Here is a 22,689-nt window from a genome sequence, read left to right on the forward strand (position 1 = left end):
GGAGCAAGCCTTCTCCCTAAATATGGATCAAATTTCAAGGTTTCTATAACACATTTTTTTAGGGAGCCCTTCATTAATTCTTTCTGTCATTCAATTGAACAAACATTTATTAAGTGCTTTACTAAAAGGATTATGGGCAATGGGAACTTAAATATCTAATGTGCTTACTTTTTTTCCTGAACCTATTAACAACTGTCTTGTCATAAAGCTCCAACTACTCTGCAAAATGGACTTTCCCTAGTTCTCCAACAGCCATTAGCCTGAATAGCACCATTTATGAGAAAGAAAAATAGGTAACATTCATGCTACAAATATTACCATTAACTCCATTCTGTAGGAGTATGATGAGAAAACTAAGGCATATGAGGTTATGATTTACAGAGGATCATATAGTAATAATAACAATAATAGCTAGCATTTGTATAGTGCTGTAAGGTTTGTAAATTGCTTTGCAAATATTTTATTTTATGCTTAGAGCAACCCTGGAAGGTAGATGCTAGTATTATCCCCATTTTATAGATGAGAAAAAGTGAGACAAAAAAAAATTTAAGTGACTTGTCCCGGGTTACATAACTACTATATCTCAGAGGTGGGATTTAAACTAACATCCTCCTGACTCCTTGTTCAACAGTCTATCCACTGTGCCACCTTGCTGTCTCAGTGATAAGGTATAGATTCTTGGGGTGCTGGGACCCTGAAGTCATGGCACGAAGGGTCCTGCCCAAATGAATTTGACCCAAATCTTCTTTTAGCCAGAGAAAAAGTTTTATTACAGATGGACCATACAGGCCAGACTCTTAAGGGATCTGAATATTGGTGACGTCCTTAAAGAAGAGAGGGCATGAGGAAATCTCACCGTTTAAATGGGGGCCAGGGTGGATTTTATATACACTCAAGTGATTTGGGCAAACAGAGAGGGGCTGGGAAGAGTATCTGGGTGACTGGAGGAGGAGTTTGGGGAAAATGGGAGTATCTGGATGGAGTAACCCGGAATAGACCATGAAAGGGTAGACTTTTATTAAGGTAGCAAAGAACTGGAAGGAAGAAGTTGATAAGATCAAAGGTGGGGTCAAAGACTAGGCTTTTTCAAAGAGAGATGGGGAGAGCCAGTCCTTCAGAATAAGAAAAAGCCAGTTGATTGGAGTATAGCCTCAGGCAACCATTTGAGACCAGAGTGAGGTCAAAGAAAGTTTAAGGGTTTTCTGGGGCCTGTAGACAAATGGGACCCAAATTCCTTTTGGGGCAAAGGGCAAAGGTCTCGGCTCAGGCCACACCCCATCATCATTAGTGCTCATAAATGTCAGAGGAGGATTTCAAACCCACTTCAAGTCTAGTACCCTACATGTTTATTAACAACATTGCTTCCCCATGAAAAGAGTCTAGTTGTGAAGAACAGAGGTAACACAATAGTAGTGGAAGATTTTTCTTTTTCTTTTTTTTCTTTTTTGTATGTGAAAAGTTGAACATTGTCCTACTTTTTTTTTATTAGAACCTTGTCATCTTTAAAATATAGGAAGCACTGCCAACCTTGTTGATTTTGCCCTGAGAGGAGAACATAAAGCTTTCTAATACTTAAGGTTAAGGATACAGTGTGGCAGTTTATGGAGTCACAGTCATCTCAGTTCCTTGACTGTTACAATAGCTTAAAGGTCATATTTGGTACCTCATAGTTGAGATCTTAAGGTTCAGTATAGCTAGGTGTATTGAAAGCCAGAATTAGCATCTCAAAGACCTGAGTGCAAGCTCTGACTCTTATACAGACTCTCTGACCCTCATCAAGTCATTTAACTTCTGAATGCTCTAGTCAGTTCCATAGGCTTAGAATTGCAAATGAGTCAATAGTGACCTCCTTAAGTGAAGGAAGTTTCCTAGCTTTTGAAAATATGAGTTTTGGCCTAATAAAACTTCAGATCATGGTTTAAAATACTAGCAAATGTTGCTGTTGTTGTTGACTTGTTCGTTTATTTTTTATGAGACTTGACAATGTTAGTCAATGTTGAGTGCAAAGAAGTTACTCAATATATGCTCATGAAATTGCATTGGATTATTTTGGTAAAATCCAAAGTTATCCACTTGAGAAGAATTGCAAAATAGTACTTATGACAGTTAAAATGGAAGGGTAAGGGATAGTAACTTCAGTGTTATTTTCTGTTCCTCTCTACCTACCTCCCTCTACATTTTCAAGGCAGTTAAAATATATTGCCATTTCTAACTATATAGCACCTCTTAACTGACCCCTTTTCTCCACTTACACAGCTACAAACTTAATTCAAGCCCCCATGATCTTTCTCTTGGGCTGTTGCAGTAATCTCTCAATTAATTTCCCTACCTCATCCTCTCCTGTCTCCAATGTATTTGTTTTATTGTTGATGAGTCATTTTTCAATTGTGTCTGATTCTTCATGAAGCCATTTGGGGTTTTCTTGGTAAAGACACTGGAGTGATTTACCATTTCCTTTCCCAGCTCGTTTTATAGATGAGGAAACTGAGGCAAACAGGGTTATGTGACTTGCTCAGGGTCACTCAGCTAGTAAGTGTTTGAGTCTTCCTGACTCTAGGCATCATCTACCTGCCCAATCAATTTGCTACAAAGTACTTTTCCTTAGGCACAGATTTGAATGTCACTGTCCTACTCAAAAGTGACTTAAATCCTTTAGCAGCAAATATAAAGCCTTCTGTTTTGCTTTTAAAGTCTTTCATGTCATGACCCTAATCTATCTTTACATTCTCTTCCTACACTAAACAGTCTTATCACACACAACATTCCATTTCCTATCTTCAAGTCATGGCAAGATGGAGACATAATATGAACAAAAAACTCCCATATTGCATATTTGCTGCTCTTCCCTAGAACTTTAATCCTCGTGTCCTGCTTCTTATGGTTTAACTAGGTCTTCACACCTCTACCCCTTAGCATCCTTATCTTCTTTTTGGCTCAGCTCAGGTCACTATTCTTCTTTGAAGCCTCTAACTGCCTCAAGGCTGTTGGGTATCTGGCCTCACTGGAACTTCTCTTAGGAAAGCACAATAGTTTGAATATATATACTTAGATTTTTTTCACCTTGGAAAAGCTATTACTACACATGAGTCAGAATCTAAACATTCAGACAGTTCAGAAAAGTAGATTGATGATTATTGAAGAACTGATCATGTTTAGCCTGGAGAAGAGGAGTGGGGTTGGGGAATAGACAAGGCTTTGAAAAGGTGCCACATGGAGAAGAGATTAGAAATGGTTTATTTGGCCCCAAAAGACAGCAACAGGAACAATGGAGAGAAGTTGCAAAACGTAAATATAAACCAAATAAAGGCAAATTTAAATATCAGGAAAATCTTCCTCACAATTAGAGCTATTGCAAGTGGGGTGGGCTGCCTCTAGCAGTTGTGGCTTTTACCTACTTGGAGGTCTCCAAGCAGAGACAAAAAGGTCATTTGTCTCGTGTGCTATTGAGCTAGATGGCAGCTGAAGTCCCTTTGAACTCTCTAATTCTGTGCTTCTGTTATGTGGTAGTGCACAATGCAATTTCAGAATAAATGTGGTGTAACTTAATCATTCTTGGAAATGAAATGGGGATATATAAGCTTGAATCTCAGTTCTAACACTTCCTAGATACCTTAGTCTGAACTTTCATCAGTAAAGTGGGCATAGCACCATTTGCTCAATTTATATTGCAGCGTTATTAGGAAGATCAGATGAGATTGTGCCTTTGAGAGGAACTATTGTATAACTTTTTTTGTTTGTTTGTTTTGTTTTGTTTTGTTTTAATTCGTGTTTCTACTCCTTTTACCATGAGCTACTGTAAGAAACCTAAGAGTTATTTGGGGTCTTGCGCATGGGCACGGGCAGCAGGGCTGAGCTGAGGTAAGTGCGGGCAAGGAGGCACCAGCGCCAGACGAGCTATGGACGAGACCCGACCAGATCTAGCGCCGCAGCACCTGTGGGACCACCCACCGCCGCCGCATCCCCCTCCCCCCATGGAGGCTGCCAAGGAAGGTCATGAGGGACAGGACACCTCCACAGAGAATGTAGATGACTCAAACCATGATCCGCAGATTGAGCCCATAGTGTCTCTTCCCGATCAGGAAGTTAAGACCCTTGAAGAAGGAAAGAGCTCTTTAAGGTGCGGGCCAAGCTGTTCTGATTTGCCTCTGAGAATGACCTTCCAGAATGGAAAGAGCGAGGAAAGGGTGGGAGAAAGGGACGATTCGCCTCCTCACAAGAAGGGACAAAACTCTGAAGATCTGTGCAAATCACTGTATAGCACCATTGATGGAGCTGAAGCCCAACGCAGGCAGTGACAGGGCCTGGGTCTGAAACGCACGCGCTGACTTTGCTGATGCAAGTCCCAAGCCTGAACTGCGAGCCATTCGATTAGTAAATGCAGAAAATGCGCGGAAGTTTAAGGCAAAATTTGAAGAATGCAGGAATGAGAAAGAAGAAAGAGAAAAGGGAGCAGGAACAGGCAAAGAAAACACCGACAAAGTGGTGGAGAAGTTGTTGGAGCTATCTGTGAAGGAGAAGGAGAAGGAGGAGGAGGAGGAGGAGGAGAAGGAAGGCGGCCTGAGAACCCAGAGGTGTCCGAGAAGGAGAGGAGGACCAGGACATGTTACTGCAATAAATCATGTCGTGGGCCCTACCTTCTTTTCTTTTCTTTTTTTTTTCTTTTTTTCTTTTTTGTTGTTGTTGATTCATTTCATTTTTTCCCTCTAGAGACTTTATAAAGAACTGAATTCCAGCCTCCAAGTTGTTTTCTAAGCTTTTACCCTTTCGAAGAAGTCTTCAGCAAATCCATTTCCAGTCACATGTACTGCACTCAAAACATTATTTTCCATAGTGAAAACATTCATAGTATATCCAAAAGAGTAAATAAAACATTAGAAAGCTGAAAAAAAGTCTTAAGTACAAACTATGTGCCAACCTCCATACCAAGCACTTCACAAATATCTCATTTGATCCTCACAATAACCCTGGGAAGTAAATGCCATTATTATCACTCCTATTTTGTTGTTGTTGTTTGTTATTCAGTCATTTCAGTTGTGCCCTATTCTTCACGACCCCACTTGGGGTTTTGTTGACAAAGATGCTGGGGTGGTTTGCCATTTCCTTCTCCAGCTCATTTTACTGATGAGAAAACTGAGGCAGGTAAAGTTTAAGTGACTTGCCTAGATTCACAGACCTAGTGAATGTCTGAGGTCAAATTTGAACTCAGGTCTTCCTGACTTCAGGTTCATTGTTTTATCCACTGTGCTACTTCACTTCTACAGCTAAAGGAAATATAGTTAAATTATGTTCATTCAGATTTTAGTTTTAAGAAAGGCTTTAGCTAGATCCTTTAGCTAAAGACTATAGGGAGACTTCTACCTATCTCTTGGTCCCAGAATTCTTTCAGTTTCCCTCCCCTTGTTTCTCCTCCTTTAGGTAGATGTTTCTCGACAGTCTCACAAGTGTAAGACATGGGCCAGTTCCTTTTAAACCAATAGATTGTTCCATGTTTGATTCTAACTGTTGCTTCTTGACCTGCATAGTTTCCTCAAGAGACAAGGAAAATGACCTGGTACTTCCATCTCTTTGAGGACTTGCCAAATTTTATTGCAATCCACACAGTCGAAGGCTTTAGTATAATCAATGAACTCCCTTGCTTTCTCCATAATCCGGTGAATGTTGGCAATTTGGTCTCTAGTTCCTCTGCCTCTTCTAAAACCAGCCTGCTTTTCTGGTAATTCTCAGTTCACATATTGCTGAACCCTAGCTTGCAGAATCTTAGGCAAAACCTTGTTGGCGTTTGAAATGAGCATAGTTGTTCAGTAATTTGAACATTCCTTGGCATTACCATTTTTAAAGATTGGGATGTAAACTAATATTTTCCACTCTAGTGGCCACTGTTGACTTTTCCAAATTTGATGGTATATTTAGTACAGCACTTTAGCAGCATTATCTTTTAGGATTTTAAATAGCTCAGCTGGAATTCCATCATTTCCACTACCCTTATTGTTAGCAATGCTTTCATAAGGCCCACTGGCTCTAGATCAGTGATCACATCATCTTGGTTATTGATCTTTCTTCTATAGTTCTTTTGTGTATTCTTGACACTTCCTCTTAATCTCTTCTGCTTCTGTTAAGTCCCTATAATTTTTGTCTTTTATCATGCCCATTTTTGCATGAACCATTACCTTGATATCTCTGATTTTCTTGAAGAGGTCTCTTGTTTTCCCATTCTATTGTTTTCTTTTATTTCTTTGCATCACTTATTTAAGAAAACCTTATCCCTCCTTGATATTCTCTGGAATTCTGTACTCAGTTGGGTATATCTTTCCCTTTCTCCTTTACCTTTCACTTTGATGAATAGATGTTAAGGATTAGATCTAGTAGACAGAGTACCTGAAGAGCTATGGAAAGAAGTTTATAATATCATAAAAGAGGCAGCAACAACAACAAAAAAATTCCAAAGAAAAAGAAGAGCAAGAAAGCAAAATGGCTATCTGACTAGGTTTTACAAATAGGTGAGGAAAGAAGGAAAGCTAATATTCCTAAGCCTTCCCAAAATGTTCTGTTTGGCCTTCAAAGTCCTTCATAACCCAACCTCCTTCTACCTTTCAAGTCTTTTTATACCTTACTCCCTGACATGTACTCTTTTATCCAGTGTTATTGGCTTCCTGGCTGTTCTGAAAACAATGCAATATTCAGGGGTGTATGGACTGTACAAAGAGGATTAGTCCCTCTTATGTGAGGGCTTGCCAAGCCTTTTTCAGGGTTGCTCATCCATTTTTGGAGTCCACCTTTCAACCAACTCTCACCTGTGCAAGAAGTTGTTGCATATGCTATACCATGATAAAAAGTGTCATGGCAGACAGGCTGAACCAGGTCAAAGGTAACCAACAGGCCTCAAACTCATCAGAGAGTTAGGGGGATGTCTACCCCAAACATGTGAAGACTTCCCTGCACAGAATGGGGTGATGAGAATAAGCTGTTCCAGGAGCCATGAAAGTGGCTAAAGCAGGCACTATGGAAAGCTTAGAGGTTGGTCAGACGTCAAACACAACAAGGTTATCCACTGCATCCTGGGCAATCATCAGTCATCTTGTCTTTTGCCTTGCCACTGGACTTCATTGACTCTGGAAGAGAGAATGAGGCTGATTACTTTGTGCAATTCTGCCTCATTGTTCATCTTTGAAACAAAGGATGATGCACAACAGAATTAGTGTATGAGCTGTTGTACAAAAGATGATTAGGGAAATTCCCTGACCAAATTGATTATCTTGCCACAGTGGTGTCAAACTCAAATAAAAATGGAACCACTAGACCATATATAAGACTCACTGTGGTCTACATATTGACTTTGTTTTAAAATATAATATTCTCTATGTTTTATTGTATTTTTATTTATGTTGTTAAATATTAGTCAATCAGATTTTAATCTGATTTGGGAGGCACTTGAGTGTTGTGGATGTGGACAGCCAGTCTGACATCTCTGGTTTACAGGAGAATGAGTCTTTCAGAATATATCTTTATATGGAGGAGGTGAATATATCCATTGACACCTCATTCAGAAAATTGAGGGATACCTACTACATGCTCAGAAACCTCTCATTTAGTGTTAAATGCTGTGGATTTCAGATGGTTTGGTTTTGGTTGTGTTGCAGAGCAGAACCATTCCTTTGTATAGGACATATGAAAAAGGGGATCATTAGTTACTTTTTTTTATCACTTTTTTCCCCTCCATCTCAGAGAGATCCAGAGAAGGCTGAGCACAGAGTCCAAATTCGATAAGAACAGGTTTTGGTCTCTTGTTAGGTAGGGTGGGATCTGCACAATGACACAGTCCTTGAAAGGATCCAACAAAAGAGACAATTAACAACCCCCATCCCCACTTCTTATTAACTTCATTACTGACAGAGCTATGGGGTGGTTTCAATCCACAACAGCCTAAACCAAGCATTTCTTCTTTAATCCATGAGACTTAAAGAGATGTCTCCATCCTTATTTAGTCAGTTTACTTGTCTTAAACAAAGTCTGTTTGCCCTCTCACTTTGATTCAAGGTCTATTTCAAAAGAGCTCTCAAGAATCATGCCTCTTATACCATATGTTATTGCAAGTGAAATAAAAGAGCCCAGAGAGGGGAAATTAGCTTCACCAAGGGCTATAAGGTGCTGGTGAGCAGACTCCTTGATCCATAATAATTTTGGAGATAAATGGCACAATGTTGGCTGATGCAACTTCTAGCTTCTAATGAAGCCTACTTTGATGCCCAGCATCAAAGCAGTATTTTTGGATAATAGTTTGTTCTGAAAGACAACAAAGCCAGATCCCATGAAGCCAAACAGTTTTCAAGAATATAGGCATTGTGAAGAGGGGTCAGGGAGTCTAGTCTCAGCCAAACTCTGTTCTTTTCTCAAAATAAACTCCAAGTCAGTCTGACAGTATTTATATCACACTGCTGAACCCAGGATTTTTTCCCCCTTGTCAATGTCAATTGTCATCAGTGATCAGCTGTTCCACGGGAAGAAAAAGAAGAATCATCTCCATCCTTCCTCCCACAGAGAACAGATTGCAGTGTGAGTTGGGAAATACTTATGCATCTTTACTTTTGAAGCTCTCTGAATGGGAAAAAAAGAATGAGAGAACAGGACTAAGATATATTTATTTTTTAATGGATGATAAAAATGAAATTTTCCCTTGGGGGAAAAAAAGAAAACTTCACTTGCCATTCTCAGGCAGATTCCCATTGTGAATTTTGTTGAACCTGTTTCCTTTTTGGCACTGTATTATAGGCTTTAGGAAACATTCACCATTTAAATCAGTCAACAGACTGAGGGTAGGCATGTTATTTTGAAATGTACTCAATTTGCCCTTCAAAAACACTACTGAAATTTTAATATCAGGAACACAGGATCATAAATTTGTAACTGAAAAGGACCTTGAAGGGGATCTAATCTGAAACTAATGACCTAGTGCAATGAGTCCAACAATACCTGACATTTCCTTCCATCTCTCTTATTTTGCACAAAAGGAAACTAAATTCCATGGTTAAGTAACTAGTCCAAAATACGCAGTGTCAGAATTGGGATTTGAATCCAGGTCCTCAAACTCTGAATCTAAAATTTCATACCTCCTCCAAAACAAGGATTTCATTATTGATGATCATTAGATCAAGCTCAAAGAGGCATTTAAAATAAACATCTTTATTCAGGTTTTTGCCTTTTTCTAAGAGAATTAGGGAAATCTATTTTTATATGGTTTTGTGGAAGCTAAGATATTCTCTTGTCTAGCACTCTGATTTTGTAGATAAAGCAATGGATCCCCAGTAATATTATGATTCATGTAGACACCCACAGTGGGAGTGCTAGTCATAAAGCCCATTTCTTATGACTCATAGTTCAATGTTCTTTCTAGAACACCAGAGGACCCGTGATATGATTTCTTTCAAAGGGAAAGGATATGAGAGTTGCCCTCTCTTAAACAAAAAAAAAAAAAGCAAACAAAAAAACTTAGGGAATTAATGCTTTTCCTGATCAGCTGTTCTCCATCTCTACCACAGATGGAATGGTAGGAAATAGGCTTACCTGGAGCATTATAGTCTGGGATTAGACATAAATGAAGAAAACTCCCGGTGTTATTGGAGGTGATTGCCCACTATAATGAGTTACTTCTATAAGCTTTGCAATTAGGAAAATCCACTCTGTTTTTAAGGCCTCTCATCAACATGATTTTGGCTCTGTAATGGTGGAATCTAAAGGATTGTCCAACATATAAGTGTATTCCAACTTCTGACCTAGCTGGGTGGAAGAGGGTAAGCTTAGTGCTGCATGCTGCCAGCAGAACATAATTCTGGCTGCTGTTTGTGGAACATGATTCTAGGTGAACTGAATGTTGCCTGACCATGAGAGGCGTAGAGTTGATATAAGGGGTTAGGAGAGGAAAGACACGTCTTTCTTCAAAAGAAAACATGAATGTTTCTCGACTCTGTTGGGGTCTTGAGACCCACATGGGGGGACAAAGATGGATTTGGGAAAGCAGAGATATAAGAGGAAATCTTTGATAAACTAATTGTATTAGTGACAAATAAATTAAAGACTTGGAAAATGAGATCATTGTGTTTTTTTTTTCCATAAAGGGGGATTGGACTAAATAAATGATCTAGTGCAAAGACCTTGAAAATAACTGCCATCTCCTCCATTACTTATTGCCTACCACTTCTTTTCAAAGGTAAGAGAGAAGTGGTCATTTTTCATGATACCAATAGTCTTATCCTCAACTTCTACTACCCTTTTTATCCAAACTGCCCTGTAGGGCTCTGAAAAGCCAATATACTTGTCACTCCACTTTCTAGACAACTTTTCATCTAATATCACTGTCTTTTTCCTCAGTTATCCTGTTACTAAGAGGTAACCTGACCATCAATGAAAGAGAACTTGCTTCAGTGCCAGGAATACATTGGTTTAAGTGACCTTTCTGACACATGTTGGTTGTGTTACACTAGGAAAATCCTTTAACCATTACTATGCTAGGCCACTCTACAAAATTATAAATTCCTGAGAAGATGCCATATGCATTAATTGGTAAAGGAAATTCTTCCACAGGTGCTTCTTATGCCATTGAAATCATGGGTCCAGTCTTTATCCATCAGTCCTATTAATACTATTTCCTTCATTCATCTATCCTCTGATTTATATATAAGAAGTGGTATAAACCACATTATCAAAAATGGGACCAGATAGAAAGGCCTGGTTGTGTAATCAGAGCAAGAATAGCAGATGAACAGTCAAAGGAGTGTATTGGTACTCAGGGAATGATAAGAGACCTAGAGGAAGGTCTATAACAGGTTAGGAGTTCTCTGTCTAGAAAATATATAAAAAGACATGGACAAGAATTTCCTAGAAATAGAAAGCATGGATAGGAGTACGTACATTACTGGAGTCATAGAGCAATTATCTTGTCACGTATTGAAGTATTTGACCTTTGGGTCAAGCAAGTATTCTGATGCCAATAATTCCTGTCAATAAAATAGGGAGATGTTTTGAGATTGATCATAATAAAATATATTGGGAAATAAATACCTTAGGCATTTCCTAAGTGGTCATAGAGGTATGGAATGTGAGAAGGGAAGGTATAATTGATTGATGAATTTTTGATGTATATAGTTCTTTTTTTCAAAATTATGAACTTAAATATAAACACAAACAATTCAATTAAATAGGAATTATTTTTAATATGAGATAAATATATAATATACCAGTATATTTAAAATAATATTAATATCTCTGAATTTTCAATGCCCTCTAAAGGGGAAGCAATGAAGAAACACAGCTGGTGGATTGTTTTTTTTTACCTTCATTAGAACTTGGCATTTGGATTGAATTTGGGCTTGAGAAGGATCATTGTTTTACCTTTACTCATCTCTAGTGCCATACCATTCACTGTATTTTTTTTAAATAAGGTCAGTATTACCCACAGAGCCAAAAGGAAATGAATGGTTTATTGAATCAGAAAGGAAGCCCTGAACTTTACTCAGAAATCTATAGTGGCTCTCTTCAGGGTGGTCAATCAGGCAGGACCTTGCTAGTGAAATTTGCAGAAGAACTTATGTCAAGAGAGGAAAGTACTTTTATGAAGTAGGCTTTAAATATTAACTTTCTATTCTCTCTGCTTTAAGTCTATCAAGAAAACAATGTTAACTTAAACAGTATTGAAGAATGTAGGAACTATAATATTCTCTCAGTCTCTTCTTTCTTTTCTCTCTGTCTGTCTCTGCCTCCGTCTCTGTCTCTGTCTTTTTTTCTCAATCTCCACTTGAAATATTTGGAAAAATATGCTAATTAATTGCCAGCTTCCAAACTCACTCCCAGACTTCTCTAATTTATTCTATTCTACTCTTTTTTCCAACCCAATTTCTCAGTTATCTCCTATATTACCTGTTCCTTTCATTCTCTCAATTTTTAAGTGCTTTTTTCTTTTATTTATTTCCTTCCTTAAAATAGTTACTAATATTCTTATTGTTTTTTTTAACTTCACCAGTACCATATCTATTTTTCTTGTCCATAAATTTATATCATAATGTTTGAGATATGCTTTTATATTTGAAATGAAATGTGAAATGAATATTCACCTATGTTTTATTTTCTAATAGAACGAAATGTCCTTTAAGAACACCTCCTATAAGGTTGCAGAATGAAAGTAAATAAGTATATATGATCATATTAAATACTTCTCTTGCATAGTTTTTTAATGACAATTAGGCTCACATTTCCCAATACATTAAGGGTCAGTTGTATTGGCTTTCAGTAATAGGTAAGGGACCAGGAGATATTCAATATATATGAACTTTATTCTTGAACAAGTACTATGGAAATGACTGAAACATCAGTTCTTAGCATTTAAATAATACATACCACTAAGTAAGTCAAAGATAACTCTGTAACTGCACCACCACCCCAAAAAAAGAAAGAAAATAAAATAAAAGTCTGCACACATATATACACATCATCTAGAATGTATTATGCATGTGATATGAAATGGTCATTAACACAAACAATATTTTCTCTAAGATATACACACACATATGAAATATATTCAAATGTTCCTACTGTAATTCAATCAATATACTTTTATTATAAACCTACTATATGCCAGGCACTTTGCTCAGTGATAGGTTAAAAAAAGGCATAAGATCGATCCTGCTCTCAAAAAGCTCAGTATAATGGAGAACACACAAATAATTATGTACAAAAAGAGATATATACATTAGAATTAGAGATAATCAAGAGAGGGAAAACACTAGCATCATGGGAGATCATGAATGGCTTTTCATGAAGGTGAGGTTTAAGGAAGCCAGGTAAGGCAGGAGGCAGAAATGAGGCCTGTGGTTATCCAGTGAAAATAAAAAGAGTAGGGAGATGGACTACCATGTTTATGGAAAAGTGAGGAGGCCAGTGTTGCCAGATCTTAAAGTCTGCGGGAGTAAGTAAAGCATAAAAAGACTGAAAAGGTAGAAAGGAGCCGGGTGATTAAGAACTTTGAATGCCAAACAGAGGATTTTATTTTTGATCCTGGAGATGATAGGGTACCACTGGATTTCACTGAATGGAGGAGGGATGACACAATCAGATCTGCATTTTAGGACAATCATTTGAACAGTTTAAATGGAAGATGGATTGTAGAGAGGAGAAACTTAAAGCAAGAGACCAATTACAATTACAAGCTATTACAATAGTGCAGGCTTGAGGTGATGAGGGCCTGTACATTGTTTATGGCACTGTCAGTGGAGAGAAGGGAACACACAGAAGAGATATTACAAAAATGAAGTTGACAGAACTTGGTAACAGATTGGTCCAGGGGAGTGAGAGACAGTGAAGAGTCTAGGATAACAGGTTGCAACACTGAGTATATGGGGATACTTTCAGCAATAATAGGGAAGTTCAGGGGATAGAGAGAGTTTTAGGGAAAAGAAGATGAGTTCAGTTTTGAACATGATGAGTTTAGGATATTTATAAGATATCCACTTTGAGAAGTCCAGTAATCATTTGGAGATGTGGGACTGGAAGTTAGGAGAGAAGTTAGGGCCAGGTTGGATTTGAGAAACATTAACATAGAGATGGTAATTGAATTCACAGAACTGATGATGTCACTGAGTGAAGTACCATAGAAAGAGAAGAGGGAGTGGGACAGAGCCTTGGGAGACACCCACAACTTGCAGGTTTGAGCTGGATGAAGATACAACAGAAAAGATTGAAAAGGAGCAGTCAGAGGTAGGAAGAAAATCAGGAGAGTGTAATATCACAAAAACCTAGAAGTCCAGGAGAAGAGGGTGATCAACTATGTCAAAGCCTTTAGAGTGGTTAAGAAAAATGAGGACTGGGGCAGCTAGGTGGCACAGTGGATAGAGCTCCAACCTTGGAGTCAGGAGGACATGAGTTCAAATCCAGTCTCAGACACATGACACTTACTAGCTGTGTGACCCTGGGCAAGTCACTTAACCCTGATTGCCTCACCAAAAAGCAAAAAAAAAATGATGACTGACAAAAGGCCATTAGATTTACTGATTAAGAGACCATTGGTACAGATTAGGAATATCAAGGGAATTAATGTAGGAAGGAAGGGGAACTAGCAGTTCCAGTTTGGCAAAACTGATGAAAAACAGAAAGGAGAAATGTTAAATGGGCTATGGGAAAACATATACATTAGCACAGTTTCATAAATTTTGCCAGCTTCTTCAAGCATTAAGTGAGTAGGAATGAAGGGACTTCCAAGCCATGATAAGCAATTAGATAGAGGAGTAATGACTCTAGAGAAGAAGACAATGTAGAGTTGAAATATATCACTGAGGAATCAAGATGGCGAAAGGAGGAGAGTATAGCTAGTGTAGGGGTGATGGCCTGGGAAAGAACTAAGCAGTTGCAGGATGGTGAGGGAGAATAACAGGCTTTGGGATCTCAAGATGAAGAGAGAGGTGGAATGACAACAGATTATGATCAGATAATAGAATGTCAGAGTTTATAAGCATGGAAGCTTTGCATGAATTTGTGGGTGATGTCATGATCAAGAGTATGAGCATCTTCCTGTGTAGCTGTGTTGGAGTGGAGGAATAGGTCATGGAAAGGGGTAAGTTGAGGAATTGGAGGTTAGGGTATTTGAAGGAGTACTAATGTGTGTGTGTGTGTGTGTGTGTGTGTGTGTGTGTGTGTGTGTGTGTGTGCTGAAGTCTCTTAGTAAGAAGGCAGAAGTTTGGCAAAGAGAGAAAGACTATTCTAGGCACTGAACTTATTGAGGAAAGAAGGGGAGTGTATTGAAGGTCAATAGATAATAGGCACTAGAATTGTAATTAGACAGTCAATAAGCATTTATTAACTGTCAAACACCGTGATAAGTACTAGAGATACGGATTGACAGTGTCATCAGGAGAGTGCTAGATTGCAGCGAGAACTAGAAGATGAAGGAACGGGAAAGGAAAAGTTTTAAGTTCAAAGTTTTTTTGTTTCATTTTGTTTTTTTGTTTTTTGTTTTTACTGATGAAGCAAGCATTACATAGAGCATATTAGAAGGGGACAGAGAAGGGGATGTAATAATTGTGGTCAGGATTCAGAATTACTGGGATGGGGAAAATACAGCCAAATAACATTTCTTAGTCATTGAGGAATGAGTTCAGGTGGATTATCAACATTCTTAGTGGTTTGGTTTCAGGATGGAGTCCTCTTAGGGTGTTAGACAGTTAGGACTAATGGGTGTAGACAATGGAATGGCATGGTGTTTTTCTTCTTACTGATTCGTGGGGAGTCTCTTGGCCCAGCAGAGCAGGCTAGACCGAGCCTGGAGACCAATAGATGGAATGTGATGGAATGCCATCATATATTTAAGAACAGACAAACTAAAATGACCAGTATGAAATGAAATCATGTCTTATTTATTTTAAAATAAGTCTCAGAGATGATCAATAACTAGAAATTTTGAGGTCCGGGACAAGTAGTATCAAATATATCTTGCAGTCAGCTTTTAATTAATGGTGTGAGTTTAGTGCAATCCTATGAAAAAATAATTTATTAAGAATCTACAATGTGCAAGGCCTTGTGCTTAGAATTGAAATATGAAAGACCAAAATGAAAAATATGCTGGTTCTCAAAAACATTACATTCTGCTAGGAGAGGGGATACAATTTTTAAATATATGCATATATGTGTATATGTGTGCATATATAAATATATGTGAATATGAAAAATAAATATAAATATGTACAACTTGCATCCAAGGGATCATGAAAGACTACCCGTGAGAAGTGACACATTAATTGAACTTTGAAAGGGAAAGAAAGAGGGAAGGGAAGGGGAAAGGAATAAGCATTTATTTAATACCTACTACATGCCAGGAACTTGAATGAAACAAAGGTACTGAGATTTTATTACAAAAGTGTGGGCTTGGTTCAGGCTCCACTTTCTTCACAGAACAGGACATTTGAAGCTAAAATAAATCTTAGAGATCTCATTTTACAGATGAGAAAATTGGTGATAAAAATGTTTTGACTTGCCCATTATTACATAGGTAATAAGTAAGAGGATTTGAAACCAAGTCTTCCTGCATTCTTAAAGATAGGAGCAATTTTGTTCTAAATAGGAATCATAGTTACTGGCTGAGTAAGAAGAAACTCTTTAACAGAGCCCAGAACAGTCATTTCCAGTACAGGTTGGTCTATATGGTATCCAGGGAGCAAATCATATTGAATTTTTACTGGCATATTGAAAATAGAATTATTCTGTCTTTAGTTGTCTAACTTTAAAAATATTCCATCCTTATCTCCAGAATATGTCTAGGTCACATATCCATGAGATAGAAAATGAGCTGATACTTTTAAAGTGCTTTGCAAACCATATGGCATAGTATAAGTGTTAACTATTATTAGCTATTATTATTGATAGGCAAGGGACAGATGTAAAGTAATACACGGATGATGTTGTAAATTCAAATTGCCCAAGACATAAGGTGCTCAGAGATCCTAGCATCAGCCTTATTGCATGGCAAAGACCCTTCAAATACACACTTACATAATAATACAAGACCATGTTCTCAGTAGTAGCTTTATGCTAAATGATCAAGGCACTTAAATCTGCAAATCTTTTGAATACTCATTATCCACAACATTCTCACTCACAAGCTCATAAATATGTTATATCAAGTAGCAAGATTTTAAAAATAAAATAAAATGTTAATATTATGCTTATTTATATTTGATGGTCTCATTCAAAAAGGATTTTTAGTACTATTTTTAAGATTTCAAAAATAATCATTTTTAAATACAGTAAGCCATTATTGTACAATAATAGATATTTTGTTAAAAATGAAAGACTTTGTAATTGAATCATCCTTCTCTGCTGTTTAACTTATTCTAAAATGAGTGAAAGGAAACAAACAAAAACATGTTTAAGGACTGAGCTTGATAAAGTGGAAAGGATTCTAAATTTTCAAGCAATATTTTAATCTCAGTTCTACCTTTTCTTACCTGTGTGTCCTTGGGTAAGTGACTTGAAGTCTTTGAGTCTCAGTTCCTTCATCTGTAAAATGAAAATATGGGGCAAAATGACCTCTAAGTTCCCTTCTAGCTCTATAATCCTATGATGATAAAAAAAATCCTAAAATAATAATCATATTGTCATCATTTGGGTAATAATAATAATGGCAGCTCACATTTATATACCACTTTATGGTCTGTAAAACACTTCACATACATTATATTGTTTGAGCCTCACAACAGCCCTGTGGAGGTACATACAAGAAACAGCATCATTTCCATTTTATGTATGATAAAACTATCATTGAGAATATAAGAAAGCCTAGATTTAGTCCCATGATTTTTTTTTCTATCCAGAGATTACCACTGGGAAAATGATGTACTCAAATTAAAATGCCTGTAGACATTCTTCTGCCATAAGTACAGTAATGACTAAGTAACAATAGTGTGAGTGAAGTGTAAATGGCATACTTATGGTACATATTTCTTGTAATTTACCTTCCCCTGACCCCATTTCTAAATCAGTTGACAAATCTGATTTGGAGTTTGTCTCTAAAATACCTCTTGCATCCACTCTTTTCTTTCTTTTTTTAATTTAATATTTTGTTTCCCCAATTATATGTAAAACAATTTTGACATTCTTTTTTTTTCAAATTTTATGTTCCAAATTCTTTTTCTCTCTCCCTCTGCATTGAGACGGCAAGCAATTTGACATAGATTATGTATGTGTAGTCATGCAAAACACATTTCCATGTAAGTCATGCTTTGAAAGAAAACACAGGAAAAAAAAACAACAAGAAAAATAAAGAAAAATATCTTCAATCTGAATTCAGCAATTCTTTCTTAGGAGATGGACCATACCTTTCCTCATATGTCCTTCAGAGTCATCTTGGATCATTGTATTGCTGAGAATGACTAAGTTATTCACAGTAGATCATCATACCACACTGCTGTTACTGTGTACAATGTTCTCCTGGTTCTGCTCATTTCATTTCACATTAGTTCACCTTAAATCTTTCTAGGTTTTTTTTAAGAGCATCGTGCTTGTCATTTCTTATAGCATAATAGTATTCCATCACAATCATATACAATAACTTGTTCAGTCATTCCCCAATTGATGGACATCCCCTCAATTTCTAATTCTTTGCCACCACTAAAAGAGATACTATAAATATTTTTGTACATGTAGATTCTTTTCCTTTTTTTTATCTCTTTGGGATACAGACCCAGTAGTGGTATTTCTGGGTCAAAGAGAATGCATGGTTTTATAGCCTTTGGACATAGTTCCAAATTGCTCTCCAGAATGGTTGAATCAGTATACTACTTCACCAACAGTGCATTAGTGTTTCAATTTTCCTACATCTCCTCTAACATTTGTCATTTTCCTTTTCTGTCATATTAACCAGTCTGATCACCCCTTCTTTTTACTCTCCCAGTAGAAAGCCCTCATAACCTCTTACCTAGATTATCAGTCTCCTTGTCTCTAGGCCTTCATCTCTCTAATCCATTCTTCACAATCCTACCAAGCACAATAAATTTCAAAATGTGCAGGTCTGACCCTACCATGCCTGTTCTTAAATACATTCAGTAGCTCCTCATTGTCTATATAGAATAAATTAAAATTTTCTTAGCCTGGATTTTAAGGTCATTGCTAACAAGGATCTAAGTTGCTTTTCCAGTTTTGTTGTGCAAAGTGTCCCCAAACTCTTGGTTCTATTATAAGCTAGAAAACTATTAAAGCTAAAAATGGCACTAAGATTTTGGGACTATGTTATACACTTCTGTTCTTCATTCACTTTACTTTCAAGCCGAGCAGACGACTCACTCTTTCATGATTTTTTATCCTAGTCTTTCCTATCCCTTGATGCTTTTGTATCAACACATACCTGAATTAATCTCCCCTACCCCCACCCCCAGCTTTTTTCCTACAGCAAACCGATGGCAATGTGCTCCATTGTCTTCTTAGAGCACTCTAATAAATACTATCCCTCCCTTTTTGAATCTCTCACAATACTCTGTTTGGATCTCACCTTTGTACACTTAATATATTATAATTTGTGTCACAATGTTTTTTTTTCACTTGTTTCATCCCACTACTAGTTTACACTGACTAATCAGTAGTTTTACTTATAGCTCTAAATACACTATGTAATCATGATGATAATAATAGCTAATATTTATTTAGCATTTAAAAGTTTGCCAAATGTATTATTTATATATTACCATTTCGATTGAGATATAGATCATTGCAAGTATCTTCTCCTCTTGACCAAATGGGAAAGGGGCCCATGGGCACTGCTGCTCTCTGTGTGTACTAGTACGAGCGCTGTATCTTGTTCTGGGGCCTAGTGATGCCCCCATGTGTCAGGATCTAGTACTGCTACTGTTCTATACCAGGGCCCAAAGACTTGAATTTATAGGAACATCTAATTTAGGAATGCTGTTCCTTCACCCATTCTCAGGGAAGAGACACAAAGCAGAAGAGACAGCCAGAGTCTAATAGGCCAGGACATGTGCTATAGCTGCCATGTGCAAAGTCACCATTTCTTGTCAGCATGTGGAATTATGCCTGGGGCCTACTATAATGGAAGGATGGGAAAAAGCCTGTGTCTAGGTCTTCCTATATGCCAGGCACTGTATTAGGTGGTTTACAAATATCTTGTTTGATCCTCACAACAACTCTAGGAGGTAGGTGCTATTATTACTCCCATTTTATAGTTGAGGAAGAAACTGAGGCAAACAGAGGTTACTAGCCCAGCGTCACACAGATAATAAGTACCTGAGGTTGGATTTGAATTCAGATCTTTCTGACACCAGGCCCAGGTTTACTGTCTACCAACTACCTCATTAGAGTGCTAGCAACAAAGAGAGCTATAGCCACAGTTTTAGAGGAAGAGAATAGCTCTTTCTCCTTTTAAACTGATGTAGCACCCTGGGCCTCAGAAAATGGGGGCCTTGGGTGCACTTGGAACATTTGTCTATACCGCTGATTTTGGAATGTACTCTGGGGTCCTGAGGAAATTCAAACACTGTTCCTCTAAGTGCTTCCTTCAGGTCTCTGCACCACAACATCTCAAGAACGTCTGCATGACTCAGCTCTCAATGGCCTCCTAAATGTTGTATTAAAGTCCCAAGTTATCCTTTAATCATAGTTACAAGACAATCTTTAAATTAATAGTCTTCAGGGAGAGCCCATACCCATCCCAGATAGTGTGCCCTGAATTAACCATAAGTCCCAATACATGGTTATGCAAATTTAACAAATAGTTTACAACTTTATAATCCTCAGGGCATGATTCTTACAAAAACAGGGAAGAATAAAATAATATCTCTTTTTAGTCATTGAATGTCCCTAGACAATTAATGTTCCAATATCACTGGATTATTGGGGCCCTCACTTGTTATTTGACTAGAAATATGACCATACTAGAGTATTCAAGGCATCAGGACATCCAACCATCTGGGTTTCCTTTTCCTCAACTTTGTTTCTCCCATATTTCAACCAAGAGATTATTCCTATCCAATTCTATCAAGTAATACCAAATGTTCAAGGTTAATCCTGACTCAGGTCAGTCCATTGACTCAAGTTTGAGATTGGAAATAAATTAAACATTGAGAACTCATCTAATAACAAAAAGGGAATTTACTTGGCAAAAGTATGGAAAGGATATTCTACTAGGATGTAGCATTGATTCAATCAGGCTCAGTTTTCTTGTCTACATATTTGTTATGGCAGCACAAGTCAGAAGGCTTTTTGTTTTTGTTTTTTTCCCATGCCTGACAGGAGATGACTTTTGTGCTTAGATGAGCAGGAAGCCACATCAATGTTTCAGTGTTTTTTATCTAATTTTTGAGGACCAATAAAGTCTCAAGAAGAGTTTTAATACCTGTTAAGGAAAAACTAGGCTAACCTTCATGGAATAGATTTTTTTCCTATGATACTGTGTCTTCATGTCCAAGGGTCTTCATAGTAGACTTTTTGTACCAAAAAGCAATTGTTTTAGAAAAACATGGGGGAAGCCCCTTTCAGAGACCTACATAGCTGCAAATTTCATTTCTATAAGGAAAATCATGATGAACAGGGATTCCAATTCGATAATGAAGGAAATAACCACAAGTGATACATCGACATTAAGCCCTCATTAACTCTGCCTTGCCTTAATACCTTCAAACTTACCTTGAGTTCTTTTTTTGTGTACTAGGGGTGGGGAAGATAGATGGGAGGATGGGTCACTTTCATTTGCTTTTCAGAAGTGATATTTCTAATCTTGGCTGAGTGGTTTTATTTTCCTGTGTTTTTCTTTAGATAATTATTTGAGCTTTGAATTTGCTTATGATCATTCATCTGAATTATGCAATTTGGGGGTAAATTGGCATGATGGCCTCATCATTAGCAGTTTCTAAGTGATGTGGTTATTGAGTCAGTCCCATTTCAGTTTTTATGTCAGCATTCATTATACTGTTTTCCCTGATTGGTGCTAATTTGTTTACACCCACAAGTTGGCATAACTATCATTTTCCAGGATGCAAAATATCAACACCAAATAATTTGGTATATTGCAGCTTCAAAATGGCATCAGTTTCTTCTATGCATGTGTGTTATGAGGATGATAACTCACCCATCACATAAATTATGTTAAAGAAAACAGACTAGTAAGTTTATTTTCCCTAGGTTTGGCATATATCAATCCTGTGTTTTTGTTTGTCTCCACAATTTAATTTAATTCAGCAAAAACTTACTAGACATTTCTTCAGTTGATCAGTCAGTGATCATTTATTAAGCACCCACTGTGTGCTAGACACTATGCTAAGTGCTAGTGATTCAGATTAAAAGCAAAAGATAGCCCCTGCTCAAGGAGCTTATAGTCTAATGGGAGAAACAACATGTGATCAATTATGTATAAACTAGAGAAATACAAGCTAAATTGGAAATAATCAACAGAAAGAGGGCACTACCATTAAGGGCAAACAAGAAAAGCTTCCTGTAGAAAAGTGGGATTTGGTACTAGAAGGAAGCTAGGAGGTGGAGTTGAAGAGGGAGAGAATTTCAGGCATAAGGGCAAGCTAGTAAAAATGCCCAGAGTAGGGAGATGGAGTATTATGTGCAAGGAACAGCAAGGAAGCCAGTGTCACTAGATCTCAGAGTACGTGGAGATGAGTAAGGTATAAAAATGGAGGAAGGATCTAGGTCCTGAAGGGCTTTTCATGCCAAAGGATTTTATACTTGATCATGCAGGTGATAGGGAGTCAATGGAATTTATTGAATGTGGTGGGAGGTGGCCAGAATTGTACTTTAGGAGTATTGATTTGATAACCGAATATTGTATCGAAGGGAATGAAAAGACTCAAGGCAGGGAGACCATGGAGTATACTATTGAAATATTCAAGTCTTGATGTGATGAGAGCCTTTATTGCATCAGTGACAGTGTCAGAGGAGAAAATGGAGCACAAGGAAGAGATGATCTGAAACTAAAAATGGCATAACTTGAGAATATATTGGATATTGGGAGTGATGTGGAGTGAGTATATGAAGAGGAATAACTTATGTCATAAGCCCGAATGACTAGGAGGATTTTGGTGGTCTTTTTGACAATAAGAGGGAGGTTTGGAGGAGGGGAGGGTTTTGGGAAAAATACATTAAGTTCAGTTTGGGATAAATTGGTTTTAAGATGTCTCTAGGACATACAATTTGAGAAGTCCA

The 22,689-nt window shown here is 37.5% G+C and overlaps 1 pseudogene; it reads left to right on the top strand.

Moving 5' to 3' along the window:
* The first annotated feature begins 3,971 nt into the window (after positions 1–3,971).
* Positions 3,972–4,615, top strand: LOC114039671 (annotated as a pseudogene).
* Positions 4,616–22,689: the final 18,074 nt, after the last annotated feature.

The sequence above is a fragment of the Vombatus ursinus genome, unplaced genomic scaffold (assembly GCF_900497805.2).
Source record: "Vombatus ursinus unplaced genomic scaffold, bare-nosed wombat genome assembly UNPS02012179.1, whole genome shotgun sequence".
NCBI classification, from domain to species: Eukaryota; Metazoa; Chordata; class Mammalia; order Diprotodontia; family Vombatidae; genus Vombatus; species Vombatus ursinus.